At 41.9% G+C, this 16,886-nt stretch overlaps 1 long non-coding RNA gene across 2 annotated transcripts in view; it reads left to right on the top strand.

The window, feature by feature from the left end:
* The window catches only part of LOC116093886, a 95,716-nt gene extending 84,146 nt beyond the window's left edge, over positions 1–11,570 (top strand). For both annotated transcript variants that reach the window (XR_004119876.1, XR_004119875.1), the window contains exon 3: positions 10,275–11,570. This is a non-coding gene — a long non-coding RNA (uncharacterized LOC116093886). The remainder of the gene's footprint in view (positions 1–10,274) is intronic.
* The last annotated feature ends 5,316 nt before the right edge of the window (positions 11,571–16,886 follow it).

Raw genomic sequence — 16,886 nt, 5'->3', positions numbered from 1 at the left:
GATGTTTACTTAGAAGATGGCCTTCTACGTTGGGACTTGGAGGAATATCTGTATTATGTGGTCTTATGTGCTAACTCAGCCACCTGTTAGGATGATCTTGGTTGAGTTATATGACCTCTCTGAACACCAGCCTTCTAGAGTTACAAGAGTTTGTATGTCACATCCACATGTATATACACATATGTAAAAATATTAGTATATAATATGCACATATATGTATATATATGTACATGTACCACTTAAACAGCAGCCTGATATAGTATACAGATTTCTAAGATGTTTCTAGAAAGGTTTATAGCATATTAAGTATTGTCCAAAGCAGAAACTATGAATATGATCATAAACCTAGAAGAGCTCTTAAACACACATGCACACATACATGCAGGCACACATGCACATAGCCATGCACGGACACACACTTGCGCACATACTCCAAAACCCCCCAAAATTCAAATACCCTCCAGTTCTGAAAAGGAAAAAAGAAGTCCAAACATTGCAAAAATGAATACTTTTCTCTTTGGGTTTTCCAAGAAAGTCAATCTGCAATTTAACTCTCTTCGAAATGATTGCTCAGACTTCAGTGTGCTGTGCATTTGGAGGAAAAAAGTGCAAGATTTGGAAGTGCATAGAGGCAATCAAGAATGTGATGTCTGTTGGTTTCTCTGTGTTACCAGGCTTTGATGCACTTATTTTTGAATGAGTTATTTTAAGAACAATAGGACCAGGTTGAAATACAGCTTTATTTGTGGTAGGAGAAAACCAAACTTCTTGCTTGGTTGACTTTGCATGAGTCACACAAGAGTGGACGTGCCCTGTGAGTGTTCCACCCAGTGCAGCTGCTGAGCACAGCTTTCAGCTCAGAATGGACATTAATTGATATTTTCAAAGGGAACAACCGGTAACAAAGATGTCCTGGCCTGCCCTCCTGGTCTGGTGAAATGGTCAAATGATTGAGTTTAATGGGCTGCCAAACGCTCATTGTTCACAATAGGCAGGAAACTTGGAGAGTGTGTCTGACAGTGGTCAGTGTGCATGCTCTGGCCTCTGAGAGTCAGCAGCTCCACAAGAGAGTGCAGGCCCATTGTGACTGAGACAGCTCATGATGGGCTCCTGTGGACCTGTGGGCTCCTGTGGCACATGACAACTCCCATATGTTTAAGGACCAGAAAAAAATGACACTTTTTTAAATTATGAAAGTGTCCTAATATTGAATATATTCTCTTATGCTCCCTAAACATCTTCTTTACTTGGAATAGGTTATAGTGCCTTGTCAATTCTGTGGTCATATGAAAAGACCCCTAATCTCATGCTCTGACCTAAGTCTTGGTTAGATCCAGGAGGGGTAAAAGTATTCTTTCTGTCCCTCAGAGTTTCTATGAGTGAACCCCAGCAGGAATGGCATGAAAATAGTTCTTAAGTGCAGGACAAACAATTATTTCCTTCACAACATGAAATTTTTCACAGGTTTGGAAACACCAGTGTTAAGAGGTGTTGATCTTTACCTAGCTTCTTAGTATATTGGCAAATCATTAACTTTTAATACATTATTGTCTTAAAATTTAAGTGATTTTGAATCACGTTTTCAGAGACATTTCTCAGATTCAGAAAACCTGAAAAACTGTGTTTTTATTTCTGAAATCTGACATTCACATCTCATCTCAAGGCTCAGGGATCTCTCAGGAAGAAGGGACAGAAGGATTGTATGAGCCAGAGGTGGTGGATAACTTCAAGAAAACTGGTTTTTGGAAACAACAGGGCAGATGCACATATAAATTCACAGTGATTGTCACAGCATGCTTAAGACCTATAGGAGCTCCAGCCAGGCAAAAACTCCAGCATAGACGGAGGAAGGAGAAATTATAATCCTACCACTGGCTGAGGACCTGCAAGCATTTGCTGGCTTCTGGGAATGGTAGAATCTGCTGTTATTGCTTTTAATGGTGTGACCCTGCCAGGCTGAACCCAAAGCAGAGAAGTTCCCAACCTCAAGACTAAGTGGATAACAGAAACTGGCCTCAATGGGGGGCGGGGGAGAGACAGAGAGAGAGAGAGAGAGAGAGAGAGAGAGAGAGAGAGAGAGAGAGAGAGAGAGAGAGAGAGAGAGAGAGAGAATGAGAATTATCACCACCACCACCAAAATAAAACAGAAGAATCTCAAAGTTGGGTGGGGAGGGGTAGGAGGTAGAAAGGATGGATGGTTAGGGGAGGAGTTTGTGTATGGATAAGATGTTCAAAATATATTTTACGAAATTCTCAAGTGGGAGCTAGTTTAACTACTTTAGTCAGACCAGTATTTCACACTGGGTATTTCCAACAGCTGATGGCTTAGAAAGTCAGAACCAGGGGCCGATGAGTGTGAGACCTGCCTCTGCTTCTGAAGCAGCCTGATCTCTGAAGCCAAAGTTTATCTGCTGTTTTTTTTCCTTACTCCTTACTTACCCCTCCTAGCACTTAATACAAGAATAGTTGAACAATTTGTTCATGGATTGGCTTGTTTAATGTCTGTCTTTGCAGCTAGAGAGTGAGTGTGCTCATGATGGGGACCTTGCCTCTGGGTCATTATTAGAGATGTGGGTCTTACACAGAGTAAATATATAGCAAATGCTGACAAAATATGTAAGACTCATATTCCTGTTCTCATTCCTGTCAGTGGAAATAAGTGTATACATGACAGAAGCTTCTCTGGTTTTTTTTTCTATTTATGAATTTTTATTTTTAGACATCAACTATCATGTAAATATAATGGCCCAAACATGTGCAGAGGAGAAGTGAATGAAATGTAGATTTCCCTCACATATTTCCAAAGGCAATGATTTTCACTGCCTCTCATGGCATTCTGATACTTGCCACCATGTGGCTAAATAACACACTGTATTGTTTATTTGTTTGGGTGTTTTTGAGACAGGGTTTCTCTGTGTAGTTCTTGTCCTAGCTGTCCTGCAGCTCACCCTATAGACCAGGCTGGCCTTGAACTCCTAGTTCTACCTGTCTTTGCCTCTTGAGTGCTGAGATAAAGGCCAACACCACCTAGCGCATTCTTAGTTTTCTTAAGAAAATGAGAATATCCACTGACTTGCAGATGTGGACGGAAGTCCTTACACTTATCACTCTGTCCTCTCCCCAGTCCCTGCTCAGTTCTAATGTTGGTGCTTGGTGACTTTTTGTTATTGCTGTTTTAGTTTTTCTGTTGAATCACGTTTCCCAACCAGTCTGCTTATTCTACTAACTAACGTAACTAGTAGCTTTCATCCACTGGCTTTAGATGCACGTTCCTCTTGCTAGTGGACATGAGACAGAACAACTCACCAACCAGTGAGTCTCCTGTTCACCATAGGTTTTTCTCATTGTACTTGTGGATTGCTTTAAGTTGTTCTTATATTCTTTTTCTTGGATTAAGTTTTCATTTCCTCTTCCTCCTCCTCTTCCCTCCTCCTCCTCTTCCTTCTCCTCCTTTTCTTCCTTCTCTTCTTCCTCTTCCTTCTCCTCCTCCTTACCTTCTTCTTGGTTGTTTAAGATTATGATTTCATATTATTAGAATACACAAGGTAAACTTTCTGATTTCTTTCATTTCTAAACTAGCTTGTATCTGCCATTGCAGTTAATGCAGAAGTCTATGTTTAAAATGGCTCTTTAGCCCTCCGTACCCTGTCATTGCTAAGAGTAATTGATGGTGATCTGTTAACTCATTTCTTAGTGACTGTTCTTTTTCATCCTTAAAAATTTGATAAAATTTTTTTCTTCATATTTAATAGTCTAAAGTTTTATAAAGATTAGTATTTAGTGAATAATTTTAAATACTTGATATTTGTTGAATTTGTTAATTATTAGATTAGTTTTTTTTTCTGTTGGAGGAAAATTTTCTCTATTTTCTTATGTTATTTCTTTGCTTATTTCAGTTCCTTTCTTTTTACTGTCTCCTAATACTTATATACAGATTTGTTTAAGGTTTCCTGAACTTTTGCTCTATGTGTACTTTTAATGTAAATTTAATTTTTCTAAGAGAACATGGGGGACTCTTCATATAACAAATACAATATATTCTTGACTTTGGATAATTAAAATCTTAAAACATTGTGCAAGACTTAGCTTACTTTTTAAATTGTATGTGTGTGTGTGTGTCTGTGAGTGTGTGCACATATAGGTATATATGCATGAGTGCAGACATCTGCAGCGGCCAGAGAAGGCGTTGGATTCACTGCATCTGGAGGTCCAGATGGTTGCTAGCCACTGGACGTAAGTGACAAGAAGTGAACTCAGGTTCGCTGTAAGGACAAGGTGGGCTTTTACTGCTAAGCCATCTCTCTGCCCCCTAAAGTTTTAATGTTTTCTCAATTCTTTCCATTACAGCTGTTCCCATGGAGATTTGTTTCTGTATTTACACTTATCTTTGCTTTTCTTTTATTTGGTTTCCCTTCAATGTTCGGCAATCTTTGAATAATAACTAATTTTGTGCACAAAAAACTGCCTTATTAGTGTAGTGGCTGGCACAGGTAACCTTCGAGATGAAATAGACTATTTTATCAAGGAGGACAGCATATTTAAATGGAAAAGAAGCCACCAGGCTCTTTGTCAAAGGCAAACTCTGGTTTTTTCTTTCTAGAACAGGAACAGGCTTGGGGCACCACAGCTGCCAATCAAGTCAAAGGAAAAGGGGCTCCTTAGTCTAGATCTAAGAGTTTGCATGAAGAAAGCGGTTCCCACTTGTCTTACATCTTCTCTCCCCTGCTCCTGTATTTTAGGGTGTTCCTGATACTGGTGTTTGTCTAACACGGTATTCTAGTCTGACTCCTGTCTGCAAGGCTCTCCTCAAGCTTTACCCTGCCCAGGCCGATTCCTTTCTCTCTCCCCTCCTTTCCTTTCTGTTTTAGTATTTAATTATTTTTATAATTTGTCCCAAGGTTTCAATTTTATTGTCTTTGTTTGTTTCTGGTGGGCATCGGCATTTCTATGGAGATTTGCAACAGACGGGAGGCCAAATAAATTGCCTAGCTATCATTTTGAACTAATGAAATGATGTTGTTGACCTAGTGTTGCTCTGCAGGGCTGCAGAACTGTACACAAAACAGATATACCTAACTGTAAATAGATGAATTCCCATACAGGCTCCCCAGACCTTGCTAAACATTCTTCATGAATCAAGTAGGAGTTAATGGTATTACAGGCTTTAGATGATTCTAAATTGCTCCCTAAAATTCTGTCCAGTTTCATGTGTGTATGTAGATCACTCAATAGAATAACCATAGAGATATGCTTGATCAAAGAAGACAAAGATAACAATCTAAAGAAAAGTATTGGACTTTACTTTTGAGGTACTATACATTTTTGTTAGTTGGGCTTGACCACTTCTACCTTGGATCAGCCAGGAAAATAATTGATGTAAATCTAGAGCCAAGAATGATAACATGTGAAGATCCATGGAGAATTGGCAGGACCCCAGATTGCTGCAGAAAAGCCAAGGGAAGGACCTATTTTTAAAATGGAATAGAAGGTTGTTTGAGAAAGAATGACCTTTGTGTAAACAAAAAGCAGTAGATACGGTGCACTTTCACCCAGATAACTCCGGTTAGTCTTGAGTAGCAGTGAACGTGAAGACTAGAGGAAATTGATCCACACCTGTGACATCACCAGGACATGAAGCACCCAAAGAGGAACACACTTTTACTTGAAAACGATTAAAATGTGAATTTTAGTCTATTACCCCCGTGTACAAGGATTTTGATCCACATTTTGTTTTTAAAGTAGTTGAATGAAGACATCTGGGTTGGGCTACATTGTTCACTATGGTTGAGGTGTATGTTGTCATCTAGATTCATAGAAGTGTGAAAACCATCCAAAATAATTATTCAGATATCATGTGCTCCTTTAACAAGATGAAGCATATAGATTAAATTTTTGCCTATGAGATAAACATGGTACTATCTGTTTTATGTCAGAATTAAAAATCAAATGACTAGTAATTCTGGTAGATTAAATCACCATTCAAAAGCCAACCTAAATAATGTGAAATGAGCGTTCATATTTTGTGCTTTAATTAAGGAACAAAGAATTCCCATAGACTTGAACTGGGGGAGCTATTCAGCAGTGATGGTGTGAAAGGGGGTCCAAGGTCCCTTAGCATGTCCAGCTTGTGTTCACTCACTCTCACATTGCATCCAGGATTTGTACCTATGCTTTCAGTTTTGGGACCTACTGCATCCCTTCTTCAGATTCCAATTCTCCACCCACCCCTCAAGTTTTAACCCTTCTTGCCTCACACGTTGAGTTATTTTTTCCTGTCTGCTGTGTTTGCTCAGTATTTGGTGCATCCAGATACACCCAATGTCTGTTACCTTCCAGACACTGTGCTGTGGAGTAACAGCACAGGACCACTCTCTCAACATGACTATTCTTATTGCCCATTTGAGGTGGGTGAGTTGAGTCCTGAGAAGGTTAAGTTCAGCGTTTCACAATCAGCAAGTAGTAAAGTTAGACGTAAACTACACAGTTGTCTACTGTTTTTCTCCATCACTGTGCTTTAAGCTCCCAAGGTCAGAAAAATCATCTTATTTCTCCTTCAATCCTAAGAGCAGCACAGTGCCTGGCCCGTGGTCAAATCTTACATGATGAACAAACAAATAAATGAATAAACAGGGAGTAAAGTCACATTAACATGGAGCTGGACTGAAGTCCCCTTTCAAGCTGACATTCAATCGGCATTCATTAACACCCCCATCTCCATGCCTGACTCCGATTCTGGCTTCTGTAGCAGCCCTGTCAAGAGTGATGAGGAAAACATAGACCGTGAAAAGAGTTAAGAGAATGAGGTGCATGTTGGGTAGGTACACCATGATGATGGTTTGGTTCTAAAGCTTCATATAATGTCAAGAGAAATCAGGCCACTCTTTCATTAGATGTTTATTTACATTTCACATGTGTAAAACTTCATCAGTCATTATGGATAGACATGGCTGCTGACTTCAACTTCAGAATTTCAGCAGGAGACAGGGTTTGTATGTCCACAAGGATGCATGCAAGGTAAGCAAGTACCACTGCCTAGTGATGAGGCAGGACTCTAAAGCGGTGGCCCCCAACCTGTGCTTCAAGACTCCTTTGGGAATTGAACAACCATTTCCCAGGGATTGCATCTCAGATATCCTGTACACCAGATATTTACATTACAATTCATAACAGTAGCAAATTTATAGCTCTGAAGTAGCAACAAAATAAATTTATGGTTGGACGTCACCACAGCATGAGGAACTGTGTTAAAGGGTCACAGAGTTAGGGAGGTTGAGAACCATTGGTCTAAAGAGTTGAGATGTAAATGAGGCCTTAGGCAGGGCCTGTTAAATGTCAGGTGCTTAGTGTTTGTTGAGTGGTATTTTTAAAGTTTAGGGCCAAGCCTTTTGACTCCTTTATGTATTCATTCACTTAACACATTCTTGAGTGCACATTAAATACTGGATCCTTTTCTGGGCATGAGATATTGGTCATTACCTCAGTTGTAGCTCTTTCTTTAGATGCATCTATATAATTTTTGATTCCTAAAGATGAATTGAATCTCAGGGTTAGAAAGGGCCTTTAAAGATCATAAAATCCACCTCATCTTCAAACATAATGTCTAGAGTAGTGATCATGACCAAAGGTTAATTTAAATGCTGTTTTTTAAACATATATTCATTCCACTTAAGATAATTAACCAAAACAGTAGTCAGAGGAAACCACAAGAATGTTCTTGGTGTTCTTTATGCATTATAAGCTCCTTGGCAATCCATGTAAGGGAGGAATTAACTCCAACAAAGGAATTTTAATTGGCAATATTAGTCTAGATAAATATTTCTGATAGTTATCTGATATTAATACTTATCTGATGTCTAGATCCTCTATAGGATCTGGGTAAGTGATAACTTGCTTCATTGAGAGAATGTGGTCATACAATGTAGTATTTATTGTAGATCCTAAAATGAGTGGGGGATAGTTTCAAGAACATCTACCAGATGTCCATCAAGGACATCTCTAGATGAGGCATCTCCTAACTGATAATGATAATGGCTAGCTGCACACGAGAAGGACATGAGCTATACTGGAACAGGATAACTTTTCCAAACACATTCCATTCCAAAGTAGAAGATGCTGAAGAGGTCTGGTGGTTCTGGAAGAGACAGGACAAAGAGATCTAATTGAGGAAGTGGAGAAGTACCTTAGTGGTTGAATCTTTTTTGGCATGCAAGAGATCTTAAGTCCCTAGACCTGGAAAAAAAAACACCACCACCAACAACAACAACAAAAAAACAAAAACAAAAACCAAGCCAAACCAACCAACCAAACAAACAAACCCCTCCAAACCCACAGCGCTAATGAAAAGTTTCTGATTCTTTAGGCTGGAGAAGTAGCTTAGAGCGAGTGACTGCTTAGTGTGTTGATAATGTCCTCAATGTTGTGACAAAATGACTTAGATAAAGCAAATTAGGGGATGAAGTGTTTTCTTGGACCCATGGTTGGAGGGAGGGTTACAGACCATCATGGTGGGGACAATATGGCAGCAAGAGTTGAGGCACCTGGTCCTATTCCACATACAAGTCAGAAACAAAGATGGAGAGCTAGTGTGCTTGGCTCAAGGTCTCACTTTACTGTAATCTCAGCTGAGCCCTTGAGATGGTGTGGCCCACTTCAGTGAGCCTAACGGATATATAATCCCTTACAAATAATCCCAGATGCTTGCTTTTTAGTGATGATCTATCCTGTCAAGTGATAATCAATATGAACCATCATGTGTAGCTTGTGTTAGTCCTAGCATTATAAAGGAGCCGAGGGAGTATTCTCTTCCCTCTTGTGCTTGGAATCTGTGTAGACAAAGTCAGGAAATAAATTGAAAACCATGTCTAGTAACATATTTGGTAACTTGAGGCAGGAAGGTTGTGCATTCAAGATTATCCGAGGCAATACATGCACACACACACAGATTCTCGCACACACACACACACAGATTCTCGCACACACACACACACAGATTCTGACACAAAGAATTGATATTTATTTAACTTTGCTCCCTTACTAAAGGGATAGATCCTGATTCAGAACTATGGATACTTACCACCAACATTCATAAAAGAAGAGAGAGAGAGAGAGAGAGAGAGAGAGAGAGAGAGAGAGAGAGAGAGAGAGAGAGAGAGAGAGAGAGAGAGAGAGAGAGAGAGAGAGAGAGAGAGAGAGAGAGAGAGAGAGAAAGAGAGAGGCAGAGACAGAGAGAGATTAAGATGCCTCAAAATCAGACATATCTAACAAAAATTATTTTGTAGAAACAAATGTTTGCTTCCAGACTGAGAACCTGCCACATTTCAAGGTAGCCTAATGTGTCTTTCTAGCGACAGAATACCTGACAGCTGACAAACGATTAAAATGTTGAAAAAAAGCATCTGAAACCCATCTAGGAAGAATCTCCCACAAGAGGGGTGCATGAGGACCCTGAGACAATTGTACTGATTGTGTGTCTGTGTGCACACATTGATGCATATTATATCATATATAACATACCTATACAGACATAGGTGTTTAAGAAAAATATCACAAGGCATGGCAGGCCAGTTTGGCATTTCTGTTGCTGCAGGCGTCCACAGTGAATGTCCAGTTGCTCTCTCTATTCTAAGCCATTTCTTTTGTTTTTCACTGAAAGTTCAGATGTCTAGAGCCCGGGGCCGCCCAAGCCTTGACCCTCCCTTCCCATCAGTACAACCAGAGGCCACCCCTTCCCCTCACGCCAGCTTCCAGAAAACAGAGGCTCATTGCTTATGCTGAAATTTTGATAACCTGACTGGCAGAACAGTTATTCAAATTTTTAAGCTTCTGAATGCAGCCAGATCAACCTGGCCTATCCACATAAATAATTTTGACACGATAAGTATGCGAGAGCGATGATAACCGATAAGTGAAGCAATTACCTTGCTTTTTTGGATTATATTAAATGAAGATTCTGATAGAGTAATGAAAAGAGACACAGCAGACAAAAAGGCTGTGGCGGAGCTTTGGGGCCCGTGTTATCTCTATTATACCACATTGAAATAGAGACGCTCACCAATCATGCACTTCTATGTAACTTCTGCCTTCTAACAGTGAACAATGAATAAATTGTCACAAGACAGTAACTGATAAATTAGGATTGGCAGTGCTCTTTAAAAAGCATAAATAAACTTACTAGTCACCCTTTTCCTTTGTAAAGTGGTTTTTAGTGGGTTCGGGGGTTAGGTGGCTGGATAGAATCCATGACAGCAATGCTCTCTTTCTTTCCTAACCCCCAGGCCCTTTCCTGTACTCATCCAGAGTGATTTGCCTTAGAGAATAAGGATCTTGCTGTGCCTTCGTCATCCAAATTCTACCAGTCCTGACTTGGAACGTGGCTCGACTATCTGTCTGCAATTCACAGTACACACTTGCTTTTCAAAGTTTACTTTCAGTAAACAACAAGTACTCAAATCCAGAGACTTGGGTTTTCTTCGTGGTTACAATATCTACCTGAAGAGTAAGCGTATGAATTCTTTCCAAATGCAGGTAGAGCAGCTCCTGAAGGCGGCAGTGGAGCACATGGGTTGGAAAGACGCGGCGCCCTTAGGTTTGCCTCTTGGAACTCTGGTGTGTTGTTTCATTTACATAAACTTTGTGGCTGAAGTTGAAACCCCTATTTGAAGAAGATAGCTACTCTCCAGTGATCTCCAGGGATTCCCCCTGCCTCTGCTTTCCCAGTGCTGGGATTCCAAGCACACCACCGTACCGAGCTTTGGATTTTGTAGAATAAACTCAGGTCCTTGTTCTTGCAGGGCAAGTACTCCAACAATATCTCCCGAGTCCTCAGAAATGTCTTCCAACTCACAAATGCCTTAATGATGGTCCAGCTGAGAACAGACCACCACAGACCTCATAAGTGATAGGAAACGCCCAGTGAGCAATGAAGTCTTCTGATTGGAATCATTGTAACTCAGTACCTTAGAAAAGCCCATCTACCCTATGGCCTTGCAAGGCTCAGGGGTGACTTGCTTATGTTTCTTTTCTACTGATGGTGTGAGAAGTATAGGACTGAGGGAGGGATTCCATTCTGTTATTGTTGGGATCTCAGCACCGACTGCCAAAGCCAATTGTACTAGCACACCGCCCGTCAGAGGAGCAGAGAAGGCGGTGGACACTGGAGGGCAGAATTCAAGATTCCAGGTTGCTCTTTACCATGGGTTTGTATTTGTATTATCTGTACTCAGAAGGAATGCAACGTCTGTGAAATGGGCATTACATGGCTTCAAGAGACCACGCAGACGCATGTTCCCACTGGATGTGGTCCAGCTGACCTGGCTGGTTGGCAGTATATGTGGAGGTGCAGAGGTGACACTGCCCTTGCCTCTACTCACAAGGCTGGAGTTTCAGGCCAGTGAGTGCTGATGGCAAGATGTGCCCACTTAGTTCCATAAGCAAAGGGCACAGGAACAAACATTATTAGTCTGTTTTGGCTCACACAATCACTTATCTCATTGTTCATTAAAAAAAAAAAAAAGCAAACCATTCACATGGCTACTTTTCAAAAGGAAAGGGCCAATAAAGTTATGAAAAGCCAATCACGTTTGATTACATTGTTATCATTACAGGGTTTAAAATAACATTTGCTCTGTTTGTGAAGCCCCAGTCTTACTGCACTGGTAAGGAATTTGCCTTTAAAGACAAGAAAAACAACACCAGGGAAATGCAGCTCAGTGCCCACACCAAGGACCAGATCCCCCACTGTTTTCATCTGAGTTCATTTACAACGGGCCACATTGCAAGTGCTTAGGCCTCCAGACCACCAGCTACACCTACAAGTGTTAACAACAGCTGTGCTGAGACAACTCCAGGATATGGGTAGAGATGAAGGAGGAGAGAAGACCTTGACATTAGTGATATGAATGCAAGGTCTCTCTGCACTTTCTTAGAGACTATGCCCCTTTTTTGCATACTGTGGTCTGTCCAGACTGATTTTGTGTATTTTATCTGACTCAGTTTTCTAAATGTATTGTTTCTTCCTGTAATTAAAAAAAAAAGTGGCTGCTGTTACTTGGAGTAAAAGCAAACAATATTCATTATTTTGTGTTGTATTCTTTATTAGCAGAATTAGAGAATGCAGTTTTTAATTATTGAGTTTCACATCATGCAATGCCTCTTATCCCCCTGTATCTTCATACCCTTGCAACCTCCCCTCCAAAAGAAAGCAAAAGATTAAAAAAAAAAACAAAAACAAAAGCAAGAAAACAAACAAAAGCCAAATTTAAAACAAAACAAAACAAAACAAAACACCAAATCTCACAGTGGAAGCTGTAGTGTGTCATGGTGTCACACAGTATACCCTTTTGTCCAAACATTTACTTGCAAGTATTCCTTGCAATGAGTGATTGGTCCGGTTTGTGGCCTCTGCATCTGCTACACTATCAATACTGGATCCTCACCAGGATTCCTCTCAGATTCTGTTGTTGCCTTGTGTCATGGAGATCCTGCAGTTTTTGATCTGCACAAGTGGCCTTTCAGCATGCTCCTGCAGTTTATAGATGGAGTAGATGTTGGAAATTCAGAACCCTGGATCTGGGCCTGGGTAGAAGCTGAGTTGATCAGCTCACTCTCTCTCCTGTGCCCACCAGGGTCCACTCTACTGAGCTGTCCAGACGAGGTGGGGGCGTCTCTCCTGAATGCTGCAGCCGTCGAGGGGTAGGGCTGGCTTTCCTGCTCTCAAGTGTCACCTTATGGAAGGTGAAGGGTGGAGCTAGTTCTTCCAAGTGCCATAGCCAGTGTGGGTGGGGCAGTTCTCCTGCATCCACATTACCAGAGCCAGCTCTCCCATGTTGTCTGGGTGAGGGGCAGTGCCAGATTTCCCAAGTGCAAGAAGCAGGGCCGGCACTTCCACCACAGGTGGGGGGTGGGGCCGACTCTGGAGTGTGGTGGCCAGCAAGGGGCTGGGTCAGCTCTCCTACAGCAGGCCAGGGGCAGGGCTGGCTCAGTACAGTGCTTTGACATCAATATGGCATCAGGCAGCATCCTGACAAGCACATTCACCTAGCCTTTGGTGCTAACATGGCTTCTGACCTCAGCATAGACCCTGGCCATGATAGGATCGTGGATGCAGACATGGCCTCTGGCAGCAGCATAGGCCTGCATGTCACTGTGGCCCCAGGTGGCAGTGGAGGTCACTCAGATCAGTATGTCTCTAGGTTCAGTAAGGCCTCAGACATCAACATGGTCTCAGGCTGTAGCCCAGACCATCGACATCTGGATGGCTTTGGGTGGCAACATGGGCCATAGACATCAGCATCGTCTGCAGTTAGGGCCATGGACCCAGATGTGGCCTTCAGCCACAGCCCAGGCCTAGATTTCACCACGGCCTCAGGTGGCTGTGAAGGCTCCTCATTCCACCTCTCTCCATATGCACAAACCACTCCCCTTCACTTTTCCATCTCTCCATTACATATTTGCTCATCACGGTGGTGCCCACTCTGGGGGTCAGGGTGGGAGCTTGGGTAGCTTCCTTCCAGCCGCTCCCTTCATGAACACCCCAACTTTACCTTCCTCTCTCCCAATATGAGAAATCAGCAACCTTAAAATACTTGTCTATGACTAGCTGTAACTAGAATGGTAGGTATTAGAGGTTTCTGACGGGACAGCTCAGTTGCCATGATCGGTCAAAAGCAGAAGTGCAGAGTCTCCGTGCAGAGTCTCCCGAAGGTCCTCTCTTTCCACAGATGCTGATCACCATAGAACTCCACTGTGCTGGCCAATTTTAGGTCAATTTGACCCAGGCTAAAGTCATCTGAGAGGAGGGGACTCAAGTTGGGCAAATGCTGCTGTATGGCTGGGTCGTAGGCAGGCCTATAGATCATTTTCTTAGTTAATGATTGATGTGGGAGGGGCCAGCCCATCATCAGTGAGGATTGCCTGTGAGGTTATTCAGGGACTGATAGTCCTAGATTCTAGAAGAAAGCGGACCAAATACGCCATGGAGAATGAGTCAGCAGGCAACACTCCTTCGTTGCCTTTACATCAGCTCCTGTCTCCCTGTTCCTGTACTGTTTGAGTTCCTGCTCTGACTTAGCTTCAGTGATAACCAGTAATGTGGAAGTTTAAACCAAATTAGCCCTTTCCTTCCCTAGTTTCTTTTGTTCATGAGGTTTTTAAATAGTAATATGAAGACATTCACATGTTTTCTATAATTCTTCACACTATCCAACTGAGGCATGAAGGGCAAACCCAAGGCCTTCTTGTGCCTATTTTGATTGACTGGTACCCGTTATAGTTATTAATATCACCATAACTATGCCAACTACAAAACCAAGTACAAACAGTAGGGCTAGATTTTAGTTCCTGGAGATGTTTTTTTCCTCCAGTGTTTATAAAAAGCTAAGCTGTGAACAGTAGTGTTGAAGCAGGCAGACTTTGAAACCTTTTAATCTTTGCATTCTATTTACACTTCTATGGGAAACTCTAGGTCTGTTTGGTAAGGTTCATAAGCTGCCACTTTGAGTGGCTATTCTCTGTGTCTGTAGAGAAGGTACAAGGTCCTTGAAGCAGCCAAGTATCCGGGAGCATGGTACTTCTGATAACTAACTAAAACATGGGGGAGACCTAGAAGAATGGCATTCAGTCTTGCCAGGTATTCAGGAGGCCACCAGCATCTTTACAAGAGCTAAGAAAATCTACAGTGCTTGCCCATTTTTCCACCCAGAAATAAAGTTTGCAGAAAATCTAGATAGTATTTTGAAATAGTCCAGGTTCCGAATAAAAAACAGGTCATGTCTGTCTTAGATCCTTTGTGAGCACTTTATTTCAATGAGGGATCAATGAAAAAGGCCCAGTCCTGGTTCTTAGGCCTCTGGCTACTATGGAGAAAGAGCACCCTGAAGTTTAAGCTTGCATCCTGACAACATACAGTGGGGTCTCTACCCACCTGAGCTCACCAGCGCACTTTTGCTGTATTGTGGGCTGCAGAGATGCTTGTATGACTAGGATGCAGAGATCTATATGAGGCAGATCTAATTGACCCTACTCAGGAGTGTGTGAGAGTAGGCATGCTCTCTCGCCAAATCCCTTAAGGGTCTGTATTCCTAGCTGTTGCCGTCTGAACACACAGTGATCATTTAACCACTATTAAAAAGTGTTTGGACAGTTGTCTTCTTTCACCTTCCTCATACTGGGTTTTGTTAAAATGGTCTTTTCACTCTCTTTGTATGTCTCCCTCTAGTTCTTTACTACATTTCAGTCAAATATGTATGGTATCCTTTCTATGATCCAGAAACCACATACTTCTGGGTGAAGACCAATCAAAGCCTGGGTCACACGTGGGATCCCTTTCCCGGATTCTTAAGCAGAAATTGCTTTGCCTTTCTAGACCTCCTGTCACCTCCATCATGACGTTTATTACATAATTAGTCAGGACTGGGTCCTTTCCCCTACTCCAAACTGTGATTCTTGAAAATAATGATTGGACCTTGATTCTCATTGTATCCCACCAGTTGAAGGCATGCCTGTGTGTAGTAGCCACTTCCAACAGTGCTTGTGACTGTGGTAGAATAACTAGATATCAGCATGACTTTCTACCTCTCTACAATCATGGCCTTTGCCACATTAGCTTATAGCTCCTTCTAATGGGTGTAGACTCTTATTTCCTGATTCTTAGAATCAGGGTGGCTTTGAAACTTGCTTTGGTCAGTTCAACATGACTATGCCTAAATAAGGAGCACGGCCATGCTTGCAGAGTTCATCATGAGGGCCTCACAGAGTCCCATGGCTTGATCATCTTTTTCTCTCTAGCTTAGAGGTCATGTATATGAGAAACATTATCCTAAGTATTCAACATTTAACCCACTCACCAGATGAATTCCGATCAATAAGCCTGCTGCACGAAGATGGACTTAGCCTTGCCTAGGCCAGCCAAATAGTCAGATTGATATAATCCTATGAACAAGGAAGTACTTGCTGTGTGAAATCATTGAATCTTTTTGATGAACTTCCAGAAATTGCTGATTTAGGTGCTGGGGTTGCGGCTTAGTTGCTAGATTGCATGACACCTGGATTTGCTCCCCAGCACTGCATAAAGCAGGTGTAGTGGTACCCACCTTTAAACCCAGCATTTAGGAGGCAGAGGCAGGAGGATCAGGAATTCAAGGCCACTCTTGGCTATACAGCAAATTCAGGGTGATATGGATTGCATGAGATCATGTCTTAAAAAAAAAAAGTATAATCTTTTTTTTCCCCTTTCTTTCTTTTTATTTCCTTATCCTCTCACTCAAACAAGCAAAGGGCTGTGCATCCTACTACTTTACAAGCTTAACATGTTGTGCAGGAGACGGAGTGCACTACTTGTCTTTCCTACATTACTCTGGCAATTCCGGCCCTGGTGAGGATTATGAGCTCACTGAATGCTGCAGCTGCACATGACCTGTTGTTCATCTTATCAATATCCTCAAATTTCTTGAAAACAGGGATGGAATCAAGAGAGTTAGTATAATTGATGCAAGGTCCCCGAGGGAGGAGCGAAGTGTGGACTCCAGCCAGCCTGTTTTGCTGCAGTACCTTAGGGGGCTCTGGGTCTCCACAACCACAGGGTTTTCACCTCCCAGCCAAGCTTTAATCACTGCAGATTTTTACTTGTTTTTTTTTTTTTTTTAAGGTACAGTTGGCATGAAATGTTCGAAAACGCAGTCCAGCTTAATGAGGAATGATATGAGTATCCAAGAACAAGTTATCTAATCACTTCAATTACTAAGAAATTCAGTGTCTGTACTTTCTCCTGCCCTATTTATAATGATTCTGAACCCTTGCTGTGCTCACTGTGGGCTACTCTGATGCCAAGAGTTCCCCCAAATGGACAGATAGAGAGATATATGCAGATTCGTACCTCCGCCTCCTCGTGA

Source organism: Mastomys coucha, unplaced genomic scaffold (assembly GCF_008632895.1).
Source record: "Mastomys coucha isolate ucsf_1 unplaced genomic scaffold, UCSF_Mcou_1 pScaffold16, whole genome shotgun sequence".
Classification (NCBI taxonomy): Eukaryota; Metazoa; Chordata; class Mammalia; order Rodentia; family Muridae; genus Mastomys; species Mastomys coucha.
The sequence above is the reverse complement of the archived record's forward strand: the minus strand, read 5'-3'. Positions and strand labels throughout refer to the sequence as shown.